The sequence below is a fragment of the Scyliorhinus torazame genome, chromosome 26 (genome assembly GCF_047496885.1).
Source record: "Scyliorhinus torazame isolate Kashiwa2021f chromosome 26, sScyTor2.1, whole genome shotgun sequence".
NCBI classification, from domain to species: domain Eukaryota; kingdom Metazoa; phylum Chordata; class Chondrichthyes; order Carcharhiniformes; family Scyliorhinidae; genus Scyliorhinus; species Scyliorhinus torazame.
In genome coordinates, this window is record NC_092732.1 from 40,511,085 (window position 1) to 40,525,563 (window position 14,479).

The 14,479-nt window shown below is 56.6% G+C and overlaps 1 protein-coding gene across 2 annotated transcripts in view; it reads right to left on the reverse strand.

Annotated features, from left to right (window-relative positions):
* Window positions 1-14,479, reverse strand: part of LOC140402992 (hemagglutinin/amebocyte aggregation factor-like) — a 211,189-nt gene that overhangs the window by 23,134 nt on the left and 173,576 nt on the right. The gene's annotated exons all lie outside the window — the stretch shown is intronic.

Below are 14,479 nucleotides of genomic sequence, written 5' to 3' on the forward strand. Positions count from 1 at the left end.
TCAGTCCCTGTGTGAGGACCAGTCAGTCCCTGTGTGAGGACCAGTCAGTCCCTGTGTATGGACCAGTCAGTCCCTGTGTGAGGACCAGTCAGTCCCTGTGTGAGGACCAGTCAGTCTCTGTGTGAGGACCAGTCAGTCCCTGTGTATGGACCAGTCAGTCCCTGTGTATGGACCAGTCAGTCCCTGTGTGAGGACCAGTCAGTCTCTGTGTGAGGACCAGTCAGTCCCTGTGTGAGGACCAGTCAGTCTCTGTGTGTGGACCAGTCAGTCCCTGTGTATGGACCAGTCAGTCCCTGTGTGAGGACCAGTCAGTCCCTGTGTGAGGACCAGTCAGTCTCTGTGTGAGGACCAGTCAGTCCCTGTGTGAGGACCAGTCAGTCTCTGTGTGAGGACCAGTCAGTCTCTGTGTGAGGACCAGTCAGTCTCTGTGTGAGGACCAGTCAGTCCCTGTGTATGGACCAGTCAGTCCCTGTGTATGGACCAGTCAGCCCCTGTGTGAGGACCAGTCAGTCTCTGTGTGAGGACCAGTCAGTCCCTGTGTATGGACCAGTCAGTCCCTGTGTATGGACCAGTCAGTCCCTGTGTATGGACCAGTCAGTCTCTGTGTGAGGACCAGTCAGTCCCTGTGTATGGACCAGTCAGTCCCTGTGTATGGACCAGTCAGTCCCTGTGTATGGACCAGTCAGTCCCTGTGTGAGGACCAGTCAGTCCCTGTGTATGGACCAGTCAGTCCCTGTGTGTGGACCAGTCAGTCCCTGTGTATGGACCAGTCAGTCTCTGTGTATGGACCAGTCAGTCCCTGTGTATGGACCAGTCAGTCCCTGTGTGAGGACCAGTCAGTCCCTGTGTATGGACCAGTCAGTCCCTGTGTATGGACCAGTCAGTCCCTGTGTATGGACCAGTCAGTCCCTGTGTATGGACCAGTCAGTCCCTGTGTGAGGACCAGTCAGTCCCTGTGTATGGACCAGTCAGTCCCTGTGTGAGGACCAGTCAGTCCCTGTGTATGGACCAGTCAGTCCCTGTGTATGGACCAGTCAGTCCCTGTGTATGGACCAGTCAGTCCCTGTGTGAGGACCAGTCAGTCCCTGTGTATGGACCAGTCAGTCCCTGTGTGTGGACCAGTCAGTCCCTGTGTATGGACCAGTCAGTCCCTGTGTGAGGACCAGTCAGTCTCTGTGTGAGGACCAGTCAGTCCCTGTGTATGGACCAGTCAGTCCCTGTGTATGGACCAGTCAGTCCCTGTGTGAGGACCAGTCAGTCCCTGTGTATGGACCAGTCAGTCCCTGTGTATGGACCAGTCAGTCCCTGTGTATGGACCAGTCAGTCCCTGTGTATGGACCAGTCAGTCCCTGTGTGAGGACCAGTCAGTCCCTGTGTGAGGACCAGTCAGTCTCTGTGTGAGGACCAGTCAGTCCCTGTGTGAGGACCAGTCAGTCCCTGTGTATGGACCAGTCAGTCTCTGTGTGAGGACCAGTCAGTCCCTGTGTGAGGACCAGTCAGTCTCTGTGTGTGGACCAGTCAGTCACTGTGTGAGGACCAGTCAGTCCCTGTGTGAGGACCAGTCAGTCCCTGTGTATGGACCAGTCAGTCACTGTGTGAGGACCAGTCAGTCCCTGTGTGAGGACCAGTCAGTCCCTGTGTGAGGACCAGTCAGTCCCTGTGTGAGGACCAGTCAGTCTCTGTGTGAGGACCAGTCAGTCCCTGTGTGAGGACCAGTCAGTCCCTGTGTGAGGACCAGTCAGTCCCTGTGTATGGACCAGTCAGTCCCTGTGTATGGACCAGTCAGTCCCTGTGTGAGGACCAGTCAGTCCCTGTGTATGGACCAGTCAGTCCCTGTGTATGGACCAGTCAGTCCCTGTGTGTGGACCAGTCAGTCCCTGTGTGAGGACCAGTCAGTCCCTGTGTGAGGACCAGTCAGTCCCTGTGTATGGACCAGTCAGTCCCTGTGTGAGGACCAGTCAGTCTCTGTGTATGGACCAGTCAGTCCCTGTGTGAGGACCAGTCAGTCCCTGTGTATGGACCAGTCAGTCTCTGTGTGAGGACCAGTCAGTCCCTGTGTGAGGACCAGTCAGTCCCTGTGTATGGACCAGTCAGTCCCTGTGTGAGGACCAGTCAGTCCCTGTGTATGGACCAGTCAGTCCCTGTGTATGGACCAGTCAGTCCCTGTGTATGGACCAGTCAGTCCCTGTGTGAGGACCAGTCAGTCTCTGTGTATGGACCAGTCAGTCCCTGTGTGAGGACCAGTCAGTCTCTGTGTATGGACCAGTCAGTCCCTGTGTATGGACCAGTCAGTCCCTGTGTGAGGACCAGTCAGTCCCTGTGTGAGGACCAGTCAGTCCCTGTGTGTGGACCAGTCAGTCTCTGTGTGAGGACCAGTCAGTCTCTGTGTATGGACCAGTCAGTCTCTGTGTGAGGACCAGTCAGTCTCTGTGTGAGGACCAGTCAGTCCCTGTGTGAGGACCAGTCAGTCCCTGTGTGAGGACCAGTCAGTCCCTGTGTGTGGACCAGTCAGTCTCTGTGTGAGGACCAGTCAGTCCCTGTGTGAGGACCAGTCAGTCCCTGTGTGAGGACCAGTCAGTCCCTGTGTATGGACCAGTCAGTCCCTGTGTGAGGACCAGTCAGTCCCTGTGTGAGGACCAGTCAGTCTCTGTGTGAGGACCAGTCAGTCCCTGTGTATGGACCAGTCAGTCCCTGTGTATGGACCAGTCAGTCCCTGTGTGAGGACCAGTCAGTCTCTGTGTGAGGACCAGTCAGTCCCTGTGTGAGGACCAGTCAGTCTCTGTGTGTGGACCAGTCAGTCCCTGTGTATGGACCAGTCAGTCCCTGTGTGAGGACCAGTCAGTCCCTGTGTGAGGACCAGTCAGTCTCTGTGTGAGGACCAGTCAGTCCCTGTGTGAGGACCAGTCAGTCTCTGTGTGAGGACCAGTCAGTCTCTGTGTGAGGACCAGTCAGTCTCTGTGTGAGGACCAGTCAGTCCCTGTGTATGGACCAGTCAGTCCCTGTGTATGGACCAGTCAGCCCCTGTGTGAGGACCAGTCAGTCTCTGTGTGAGGACCAGTCAGTCCCTGTGTATGGACCAGTCAGTCCCTGTGTATGGACCAGTCAGTCCCTGTGTATGGACCAGTCAGTCTCTGTGTGAGGACCAGTCAGTCCCTGTGTATGGACCAGTCAGTCCCTGTGTATGGACCAGTCAGTCCCTGTGTATGGACCAGTCAGTCCCTGTGTGAGGACCAGTCAGTCCCTGTGTATGGACCAGTCAGTCCCTGTGTGTGGACCAGTCAGTCCCTGTGTATGGACCAGTCAGTCTCTGTGTATGGACCAGTCAGTCCCTGTGTATGGACCAGTCAGTCCCTGTGTGAGGACCAGTCAGTCCCTGTGTATGGACCAGTCAGTCCCTGTGTGAGGACCAGTCAGTCCCTGTGTATGGACCAGTCAGTCCCTGTGTGTGGACCAGTCAGTCCCTGTGTATGGACCAGTCAGTCTCTGTGTATGGACCAGTCAGTCCCTGTGTATGGACCAGTCAGTCCCTGTGTGAGGACCAGTCAGTCCCTGTGTATGGACCAGTCAGTCCCTGTGTATGGACCAGTCAGTCCCTGTGTATGGACCAGTCAGTCCCTGTGTATGGACCAGTCAGTCCCTGTGTGAGGACCAGTCAGTCCCTGTGTATGGACCAGTCAGTCCCTGTGTGAGGACCAGTCAGTCCCTGTGTATGGACCAGTCAGTCCCTGTGTATGGACCAGTCAGTCCCTGTGTATGGACCAGTCAGTCCCTGTGTGAGGACCAGTCAGTCCCTGTGTATGGACCAGTCAGTCCCTGTGTGTGGACCAGTCAGTCCCTGTGTATGGACCAGTCAGTCCCTGTGTGAGGACCAGTCAGTCTCTGTGTGAGGACCAGTCAGTCCCTGTGTATGGACCAGTCAGTCCCTGTGTATGGACCAGTCAGTCCCTGTGTGAGGACCAGTCAGTCCCTGTGTATGGACCAGTCAGTCCCTGTGTATGGACCAGTCAGTCCCTGTGTATGGACCAGTCAGTCCCTGTGTATGGACCAGTCAGTCCCTGTGTGAGGACCAGTCAGTCCCTGTGTGAGGACCAGTCAGTCTCTGTGTGAGGACCAGTCAGTCCCTGTGTGAGGACCAGTCAGTCCCTGTGTATGGACCAGTCAGTCTCTGTGTGAGGACCAGTCAGTCCCTGTGTGAGGACCAGTCAGTCTCTGTGTGTGGACCAGTCAGTCACTGTGTGAGGACCAGTCAGTCCCTGTGTGAGGACCAGTCAGTCCCTGTGTATGGACCAGTCAGTCACTGTGTGAGGACCAGTCAGTCCCTGTGTGAGGACCAGTCAGTCCCTGTGTGAGGACCAGTCAGTCCCTGTGTGAGGACCAGTCAGTCTCTGTGTGAGGACCAGTCAGTCCCTGTGTGAGGACCAGTCAGTCCCTGTGTGAGGACCAGTCAGTCCCTGTGTATGGACCAGTCAGTCCCTGTGTATGGACCAGTCAGTCCCTGTGTGAGGACCAGTCAGTCCCTGTGTATGGACCAGTCAGTCCCTGTGTATGGACCAGTCAGTCCCTGTGTATGGACCAGTCAGTCCCTGTGTATGGACCAGTCAGTCCCTGTGTGAGGACCAGTCAGTCCCTGTGTGAGGACCAGTCAGTCTCTGTGTGAGGACCAGTCAGTCCCTGTGTGAGGACCAGTCAGTCCCTGTGTGAGGACCAGTCAGTCCCTGTGTGAGGACCAGTCAGTCTCTGTGTGAGGACCAGTCAGTCCCTGTGTGAGGACCAGTCAGTCCCTGTGTGTGGACCAGTCAGTCTCTGTGTGAGGACCAGTCAGTCCCTGTGTGAGGACCAGTCAGTCTCTGTGTGAGGACCAGTCAGTCCCTGTGTGAGGACCAGTCAGTCCCTGTGTGAGGACCAGTCAGTCTCTGTGTGAGGACCAGTCAGTCTCTGTGTGAGGACCAGTCAGTCCCTGTGTATGGACCAGTCAGTCTCTGTGTATGGACCAGTCAGTCCCTGTGTGAGGACCAGTCAGTCCCTGTGTATGGACCAGTCAGTCCCTGTGTATGGACCAGTCAGCCCCTGTGTGAGGACCAGTCAGTCCCTGTGTGAGGACCAGTCAGTACCTGTGTATGGATCAGTCAGTACCTGTGTATGGACCAGTCAGTCCCTGTGTGAGGACCAGTCAGTCCCTGTGTATGGACCAGTCAGTCCCTGTGTATGGACCAGTCAGTCTCTGTGTATGGACCAGTCAGTCTCTGTGTGAGGACCAGTCAGTCCCTGTGTGAGGACCAGTCAGTCCCTGTGTATGGACCAGTCAGTCCCTGTGTGAGGACCAGTCAGTCCCTGTGTGAGGACCAGTCAGTCCCTGTGTATGGACCAGTCAGTCTCTGTGTATGGACCAGTCAGTCCCTGTGTGAGGACCAGTCAGTCTCTGTGTGAGGACCAGTCAGTCCCTGTGTATGGACCAGTCAGTCCCTGTGTGAGGACCAGTCAGTCCCTGTGTGTGGACCAGTCAGTCCCTGTGTGAGGACCAGTCAGTCCCTGTGTGTGGACCAGTCAGTCCCTGTGTGAGGACCAGTCAGTCCCTGTGTGAGGACCAGTCAGTCTCTGTGTGAGGACCAGTCAGTCCCTGTGTGAGGACCAGTCAGTCCCTGTGTATGGACCAGTCAGTCCCTGTGTGAGGACCAGTCAGTCCCTGTGTATGGACCAGTCAGTCCCTGTGTATGGACCAGTCAGTCCCTGTGTATGGACCAGTCAGTCCCTGTGTGAGGACCAGTCAGTCTCTGTGTATGGACCAGTCAGTCCCTGTGTGAGGACCAGTCAGTCTCTGTGTATGGACCAGTCAGTCCCTGTGTATGGACCAGTCAGTCCCTGTGTGAGGACCAGTCAGTCCCTGTGTGAGGACCAGTCAGTCCCTGTGTGTGGACCAGTCAGTCTCTGTGTGAGGACCAGTCAGTCTCTGTGTATGGACCAGTCAGTCTCTGTGTGAGGACCAGTCAGTCTCTGTGTGAGGACCAGTCAGTCCCTGTGTGAGGACCAGTCAGTCCCTGTGTGAGGACCAGTCAGTCCCTGTGTGTGGACCAGTCAGTCTCTGTGTGAGGACCAGTCAGTCCCTGTGTGTGGACCAGTCAGTCCCTGTGTGAGGACCAGTCAGTCCCTGTGTGAGGACCAGTCAGTCTCTGTGTGAGGACCAGTCAGTCCCTGTGTATGGACCAGTCAGTCCCTGTGTGAGGACCAGTCAGTCCCTGTGTGAGGACCAGTCAGTCTCTGTGTGAGGACCAGTCAGTCCCTGTGTATGGACCAGTCAGTCCCTGTGTATGGACCAGTCAGTCCCTGTGTGAGGACCAGTCAGTCTCTGTGTGAGGACCAGTCAGTCCCTGTGTGAGGACCAGTCAGTCTCTGTGTGTGGACCAGTCAGTCCCTGTGTATGGACCAGTCAGTCCCTGTGTGAGGACCAGTCAGTCCCTGTGTGAGGACCAGTCAGTCTCTGTGTGAGGACCAGTCAGTCCCTGTGTGAGGACCAGTCAGTCTCTGTGTGAGGACCAGTCAGTCTCTGTGTGAGGACCAGTCAGTCTCTGTGTGAGGACCAGTCAGTCCCTGTGTATGGACCAGTCAGTCCCTGTGTATGGACCAGTCAGCCCCTGTGTGAGGACCAGTCAGTCTCTGTGTGAGGACCAGTCAGTCCCTGTGTATGGACCAGTCAGTCCCTGTGTATGGACCAGTCAGTCCCTGTGTATGGACCAGTCAGTCTCTGTGTGAGGACCAGTCAGTCCCTGTGTATGGACCAGTCAGTCCCTGTGTATGGACCAGTCAGTCCCTGTGTATGGACCAGTCAGTCCCTGTGTGAGGACCAGTCAGTCCCTGTGTATGGACCAGTCAGTCCCTGTGTGTGGACCAGTCAGTCCCTGTGTATGGACCAGTCAGTCTCTGTGTATGGACCAGTCAGTCCCTGTGTATGGACCAGTCAGTCCCTGTGTGAGGACCAGTCAGTCCCTGTGTATGGACCAGTCAGTCCCTGTGTATGGACCAGTCAGTCCCTGTGTATGGACCAGTCAGTCCCTGTGTATGGACCAGTCAGTCCCTGTGTGAGGACCAGTCAGTCCCTGTGTATGGACCAGTCAGTCCCTGTGTGAGGACCAGTCAGTCCCTGTGTATGGACCAGTCAGTCCCTGTGTATGGACCAGTCAGTCCCTGTGTATGGACCAGTCAGTCCCTGTGTGAGGACCAGTCAGTCCCTGTGTATGGACCAGTCAGTCCCTGTGTGTGGACCAGTCAGTCCCTGTGTATGGACCAGTCAGTCCCTGTGTGAGGACCAGTCAGTCTCTGTGTGAGGACCAGTCAGTCCCTGTGTATGGACTAGTCAGTCCCTGTGTATGGACCAGTCAGTCCCTGTGTGAGGACCAGTCAGTCCCTGTGTATGGACCAGTCAGTCCCTGTGTATGGACCAGTCAGTCCCTGTGTATGGACCAGTCAGTCCCTGTGTATGGACCAGTCAGTCCCTGTGTGAGGACCAGTCAGTCCCTGTGTGAGGACCAGTCAGTCTCTGTGTGAGGACCAGTCAGTCCCTGTGTGAGGACCAGTCAGTCCCTGTGTATGGACCAGTCAGTCTCTGTGTGAGGACCAGTCAGTCCCTGTGTGAGGACCAGTCAGTCTCTGTGTGTGGACCAGTCAGTCACTGTGTGAGGACCAGTCAGTCCCTGTGTGAGGACCAGTCAGTCCCTGTGTATGGACCAGTCAGTCACTGTGTGAGGACCAGTCAGTCCCTGTGTGAGGACCAGTCAGTCCCTGTGTGAGGACCAGTCAGTCCCTGTGTGAGGACCAGTCAGTCTCTGTGTGAGGACCAGTCAGTCCCTGTGTGAGGACCAGTCAGTCCCTGTGTGAGGACCAGTCAGTCCCTGTGTGAGGACCAGTCAGTCCCTGTGTATGGACCAGTCAGTCCCTGTGTATGGACCAGTCAGTCCCTGTGTGAGGACCAGTCAGTCCCTGTGTATGGACCAGTCAGTCCCTGTGTATGGACCAGTCAGTCCCTGTGTATGGACCAGTCAGTCCCTGTGTATGGACCAGTCAGTCCCTGTGTGAGGACCAGTCAGTCCCTGTGTGAGGACCAGTCAGTCTCTGTGTGAGGACCAGTCAGTCCCTGTGTGAGGACCAGTCAGTCCCTGTGTGAGGACCAGTCAGTCCCTGTGTGAGGACCAGTCAGTCTCTGTGTGAGGACCAGTCAGTCCCTGTGTGAGGACCAGTCAGTCCCTGTGTGTGGACCAGTCAGTCTCTGTGTGAGGACCAGTCAGTCCCTGTGTGAGGACCAGTCAGTCTCTGTGTGAGGACCAGTCAGTCCCTGTGTGAGGACCAGTCAGTCCCTGTGTGAGGACCAGTCAGTCCCTGTGTGAGGACCAGTCAGTCTCTGTGTGAGGACCAGTCAGTCTCTGTGTGAGGACCAGTCAGTCCCTGTGTATGGACCAGTCAGTCTCTGTGTATGGACCAGTCAGTCCCTGTGTGAGGACCAGTCAGTCCCTGTGTATGGACCAGTCAGTCCCTGTGTATGGACCAGTCAGCCCCTGTGTGAGGACCAGTCAGTCCCTGTGTGAGGACCAGTCAGTACCTGTGTATGGATCAGTCAGTACCTGTGTATGGACCAGTCAGTCCCTGTGTGAGGACCAGTCAGTCCCTGTGTATGGACCAGTCAGTCCCTGTGTATGGACCAGTCAGTCTCTGTGTATGGACCAGTCAGTCTCTGTGTGAGGACCAGTCAGTCCCTGTGTGAGGACCAGTCAGTCCCTGTGTATGGACCAGTCAGTCCCTGTGTGAGGACCAGTCAGTCCCTGTGTGAGGACCAGTCAGTCCCTGTGTATGGACCAGTCAGTCTCTGTGTATGGACCAGTCAGTCCCTGTGTGAGGACCAGTCAGTCTCTGTGTGAGGACCAGTCAGTCCCTGTGTATGGACCAGTCAGTCCCTGTGTGAGGACCAGTCAGTCCCTGTGTGTGGACCAGTCAGTCCCTGTGTGAGGACCAGTCAGTCCCTGTGTGTGGACCAGTCAGTCTCTGTGTATGGACCAGTCAGTCCCTGTGTATAGACGTGTCAGTCCCTGTGGTTAGACCAGTCAGTCACATAACCGGTCCAATCGAGGCTGTGCATGATTTAAATATCCTTCAGAATGTGGAGAGGGAAACTGAGAGAGAGGGCCTGATAATGATGTTGGGGTAGGAATTCAGAGCAGTGTCACTGAGGAACAGAGGGGCGAACGAGGTGCGCGATCCTGGGCAGAGTGAATGTGTTCATCGAAACACAGCTCAAGGTCAAGTAGCATGCCAGGGTCGGAGGAGGGCGAGCACAGCAGAATCAGGGCCAAGTTTGTAAGAGGGACGGGGACAACCGCCTGCGACCTTCCCAGTCCTCAGCAAGCTCTATTTCACTCCTGACAGTGTAGAAGGAGGCCTCCGGCCCTTGGAAAGAGCGCCCCACGCCTCCACCCTATCCTCAGAACCCCAACACGCGGCCAATGAATCCCGCGTTGAGTAATTAGCTGATCATGGCTGATCTCATCTCCGCCTCCCGTAACCGTTCACCTTCCCCTCCCACTATTTCAACCGTCTAGCAGGAGGTCATTTGATCGGAGGGCAGACCAGGGACAAGGTGACCGAATTGAGCAACAGGGATGTGGGGGTTATAGTGTCAGGTGTCTCACAGGAACCGGTTAGCAGAGATAACACAGGCTGGGATTTACAACAAAACGGCGACGCTGGCAGTCGGATAGCAGGGTGCAGTTTATTTAAACATAAACAATTATCCTGCGACAAACACACCTCCGCATCGGCGAGAGTAAGCGACTACCCCAGAGGAAGATCAGTAAACGTGCTTGGATGACTGATTTGCATCTCTTCAGGTCTGCAAGCCAGTGACAGAATCAGCAAGCATCGGCCGATATGCAGCGCTATAAGTCGGAAACGGACCTCTCTCTCTCACACACACGCGACCGTTTCAGCGACAGCTGGAGAATTGAGGGAGGGCCGCTGTTCAAACAGAACAGGGTTTCCGCGCACACGGACACAGGCAGGAGAGGTGCCGGGCTCGTCGCCTACTCTTGGGAGGTGGAGGAGGAGAGCGTCCGTCCGACGTCATTTCCGGAGCAGTTTGAGCGTGGACACCGACGGCTGACTCATCTGCCTGCGGTGTTTCGTTAACTCCTGTGCGTTACCCATCCATAAATGCTGTAATCGAGAACAATAAAAAGAAAACTTGTGTATCCTCAAAGCCTCCAGCCCGCGATCAATAACTTACAAAGAAATAAAGAGCAGTGGACGCCGGAACATGAAACACATTTCAGGAGGAGGTGGATGGGTTTTGAATTAGTGGGGGGGGGGGGGGGGGGGGAAGGGAGAGCTGTCCATGACGTGCATTAGGATGCTTGGAGGGGTAGGAAAGGCAGCATGTGTCAACGCAAAGTCTGTTGGGCTCCAGGGATTTTCAGGTTAAGGAATTTGAATGAATTTTGCAACCTGTTTTAGGCAAGACATACTTGCCGACCGATCGGCACTCTCTTCTTGTCAAGTATGAATTGTTGTTCCCTGTACACTTGGCATTCTTGCGAATTGTCCCGTTAAGTGCACGGCGGAAAAGCTGCGACAATTCTTCCAACAAATCCCCCCCCCCACCATAAAACCGCTGTTGCTGATTAAGTGTGGTGTGCTGGGTCAGTCCACAGATTAAGTGCATGTTACAAATCCGTCTGGTCACGCATCTTAGATTGCAATAGCTTGCCCTATTGTTGGCCAATCTCGAGTTTCAAACGATGGGTTATTTGAAGCCACAGGGCGGCACGGTGGCACAGTGGTTAGCACTGCTGCTTCACAGCTGCAGGGTCCCGGGTTCGATTCCCGGCCTGGGTCACTGTCTGTGCGGAGTCTGCACGTTCTCCCCGTGTCTGCGTGGGTTTCCTCCGGGTGCTCCGGTTTCCTCCCACAAGTCCAAAGATGTGCGGGTCAGGTGGATTGGCCGTGATAAATTGCCCTTAAGAGTCCCAAAAAGGTGAGGTGGGGTTAATGGGATAGGGTGGGGGCACGGGCTTAATTACGGTGCCCTTTCCAAGGACCGGTGCAGACTCGATGGGCCGAATGGCCTCCTTCTGCACTGTAAATTCGCTATGATTCTATGTAATTGGGCAGGAAACTGACAGGAATTGTGGGAAATCGTGGTGCTAGGCGGAAAATGGCCACAATGGACAGGCGATTTGCCATGTCCAGTCACACACACACATTCCCCATCACCCAATGCAATTTAACATCCACCCTGACTTTGCACGGCAGCAGGGGTCAAATCCTCTCTCTCTGCCTGGAAGATTCACCTTCTCTATCGGCCTGCTGGAGGCGCTGTGGCGCAGTCGGAGACTCCCCATCTCTGAGCCAGAAGCTTTGGGCTAGATTCCCACTTGGTGGCCCCCGAAGGTGCCTTCATAAGCGGGCCGGTTGAATCCGGGGCACTCTCTATCGCAGAGGGCTGTAGAGGCCGGGTCGTTAAGTACGCTCGAGGCTGAGAGGGGCAGATTTTTTTTTAATCGGTGCGGGAATCGAGGGTTAGGGGGATAAGGCGGGAGAGTGGAGCTGAGCATTATCACATCAGGTCAGTCACGATCTCATTGAAAGGCGTAGCAGCCTCGACGGGGTGGATGGCCACCTTCTGCCCGTACGCCTTGCAGTCAAGCTGTGTGACTCCGAACCACCTCGGGATTGATCAAAGCTCGTAACGTCATTGCAATGTCAGCCCGCTTGTGACGATAAAAGATGATTAAAAGGATGAATCATCGGCGGCACAATGGTTAGCACTGCTGCCTCACAGATTCTATTCCGGCCTCGGGTGACTGCGCGGAGTCTGCCCCTCCGCCCCGTGTCTGCGCGGGTTTCCTCCGGGTGCTCCGGTTTCCTCCCACAGTCCAAACATGTGGTTAGGTGGATTGACCGTGATAAATTGCTCCTTTGTATCCAAAGATGCGCAGGTTAGGGGGGGGGTTACGGGAGTGGGCCGAGGTAGCGCTCTTTCAGAGGGTCGGTGCAGACGCGACGGGCTGAATATCCTCGTTCTGCGCTGCACGAATTGTATTCTAACTTGAAGGCTGGTCTCGAGAGGTCAATCAAACTTGTATCGATGAGCATCAAGCACGGTGAGATATCTCGGGGGTTATCTGGGTTACCACAGGCCCGGGCCGTTAAAACTGCGGAACCTGCCTCTTACCATTAACTTATTGACGCGAAGCAATGAAGCCTGGTACTCAATGATCTTCCGTGTGTTCTCCTGAAACCTCTCCAGCTCCGTGGCCAACTCCTGTACCGCCTCGGCCAACTCTGGAAGTAGAAGCACACCGAGCAGTGAGCAAAGAAGAACAAACCGGACACATTTTAACAGTGAGAGGGAGAGGGGGAGAGAGAGAGGAAGAGAGAGAGAGAGACAAACAGAATTGACACGACTAGCACGAGGAATAAGTGGGAACAGGAGAGGGAGTGAGCAGAGAATGACAAATAAACCCTGGAAAGATGGGATACCGCAGGGAAATACTCAACAAACAGGGGAATATTGAGAGGGGTTGCGGAAGGGAGTGATCGTGGGGTGCACGTCCGCAGGATCTCGATGTTGGCAGGACTGGTGGACAAGGTGCTGAATTGGGGGAGATATTGAACACAAAAGTGGGGAGGTATCGATGGGGCTGGTCAGGCCGCAGCTGGAGTAACGTGTACGGTTCGGACCAGTATTGGGGCGCAGTGAGGTGGGTCAGTATTGGGGTGCTGTGAGAGCGGTCAGTATTGGGGTGCGGTGAGGGAGGTCAGTATTGGGGTGCGGTGAGGGGGGTCAGTATTGGGGAGCGGTGAGGGGGGTCAGTATTGGGGTGTGGTGAGGGGGGTCAGTATTGGGGAGCGGTGAGGGGGGTCAGTATTGGGGTGCGGTGAGGGGGGGTCAGTATTGGGGTGCGGTGAGGGGGGTCAGTATTGGGGTGCAGTGAGGGGGGGTCAGTATTGGGGTGAGGGGGTGTCAGTATTGGGGTGCGCTGAGGGGGGGTCAGTATTGGGGTGCGGTGAGGGGGTCAGTATTGGGGTGCGGTGAGGGGGGTCAGTATTGGGGTGCGGTGAGAGGGGGTCAGAGTTGGGGTGCGGTATGGGGGGGTCAGTATTGGGGTGCGGCGAGGGGGGTCAGTATTGGGGTGCGGTGAGGGGGGTCAGTATTGGGGTGCGGTGAGGGGGGTCAGTATTGGGGTGCGGCATGGGGGGGGTCAGTATTGGGGTGCGGTGAGGGGGGTCAGTGTTGGGATGCGGTGAGGGGGGCCAGTGTTGGGGTACGGTGAGGGGGGGTCAGTATTGTGGTACGGTGAGGGGGGTCAGTATTGGGGTACGGTGAGGGGGGGTCAGTATTGGGGTGCGGTGAGGGGGGTCAGTATTGGGGTGCGGTGAGGGTCAGTATTGGGGTGCGGTGAGGGGGGGTCAGTATTGGGGTGCGGTGAGGGGGGTCAGTATTGGGGTGCAGTGAGGGGGGTGTCAGTATTGCGGTGCGGAGGGGGGTCAGTATTGGGGTGCGGTGAGGGGGGGTCAGTATTGTGGTACGGTGAGGGGGGTCAGTATTGGGGTACGGTGAGGGGGGGTCAGTATTGGGGTACGGTGAGGGGGGGTCAGTATTGGGGTGCGGTGAGGGGGGTCAGTATTGGGGTGCGGTGAGGGTCAGTATTGGGGTGCAGTGAGGGGGGGTCAGTATTGGGGTGCGGTGAGGGGGGGTCAGTATTGGGGTGCGGTGGGGGGGTCAGTATTGGGGTGCGGTGAGGGGGGGTCAGTATTGGGGTGCGGTGAGGGTCAGTGTTGGGGTGCGGTGAGGGGGGTCAGTATTGGGGTGCGGTGAGGGGGGTCAGTATTGGGGTGCAGTGAGGGGGGGGTCAGTATTGGGGTGCGGTGAGGGGGGGTCAGTATTGGGGTGCGGTGGGGGGGTCAGTATTGGGGTGCGGTGAGGGGGGGTCAGTATTGGGGTGCGGTGAGGGGGGGTCAGTATAAGGGTGCGGTGGGGGGGGTCAGTATTGGGGTGCGGTGGGGGGGGTCAGTATTGGGGCGCGGTGAGGGGGGTCAGTATTGGGGTGCGGTGAGGGGGGGTCAGTATTGGGGTGCGGTGGGGGGGTCAGTATTGGGGTGCGGTGAGGGGGGGGTCAGTATTGGGGTGCGGTGGGGGGGGTCAGTATTGGGGTGCGGTGAGGGGGGTCAGTATTGGGGTGCGGTGAGGGGGGGTCAGTATTGGGGTGCGGTGGGGGGTCAGTATTGGGGAGCGGTGAGGGGGGTCAGTATTGGGGTGCGGTCAGTATTGGGGTGCGGTGGGGGGGGTCAGTATTGGGGTGCGGTGAGGGGGGGCCAGTGTTGGGGTGCAGTGAGGGGGGGTCAGTATTGGGGTGCGGTGGGGGGGGTCAGTATTGGGGTGCGGTGAGGGGGGGTCAGTATTGGGGTGCGGTGAGGGGGGGCCAGTGTTGGGGTGCAG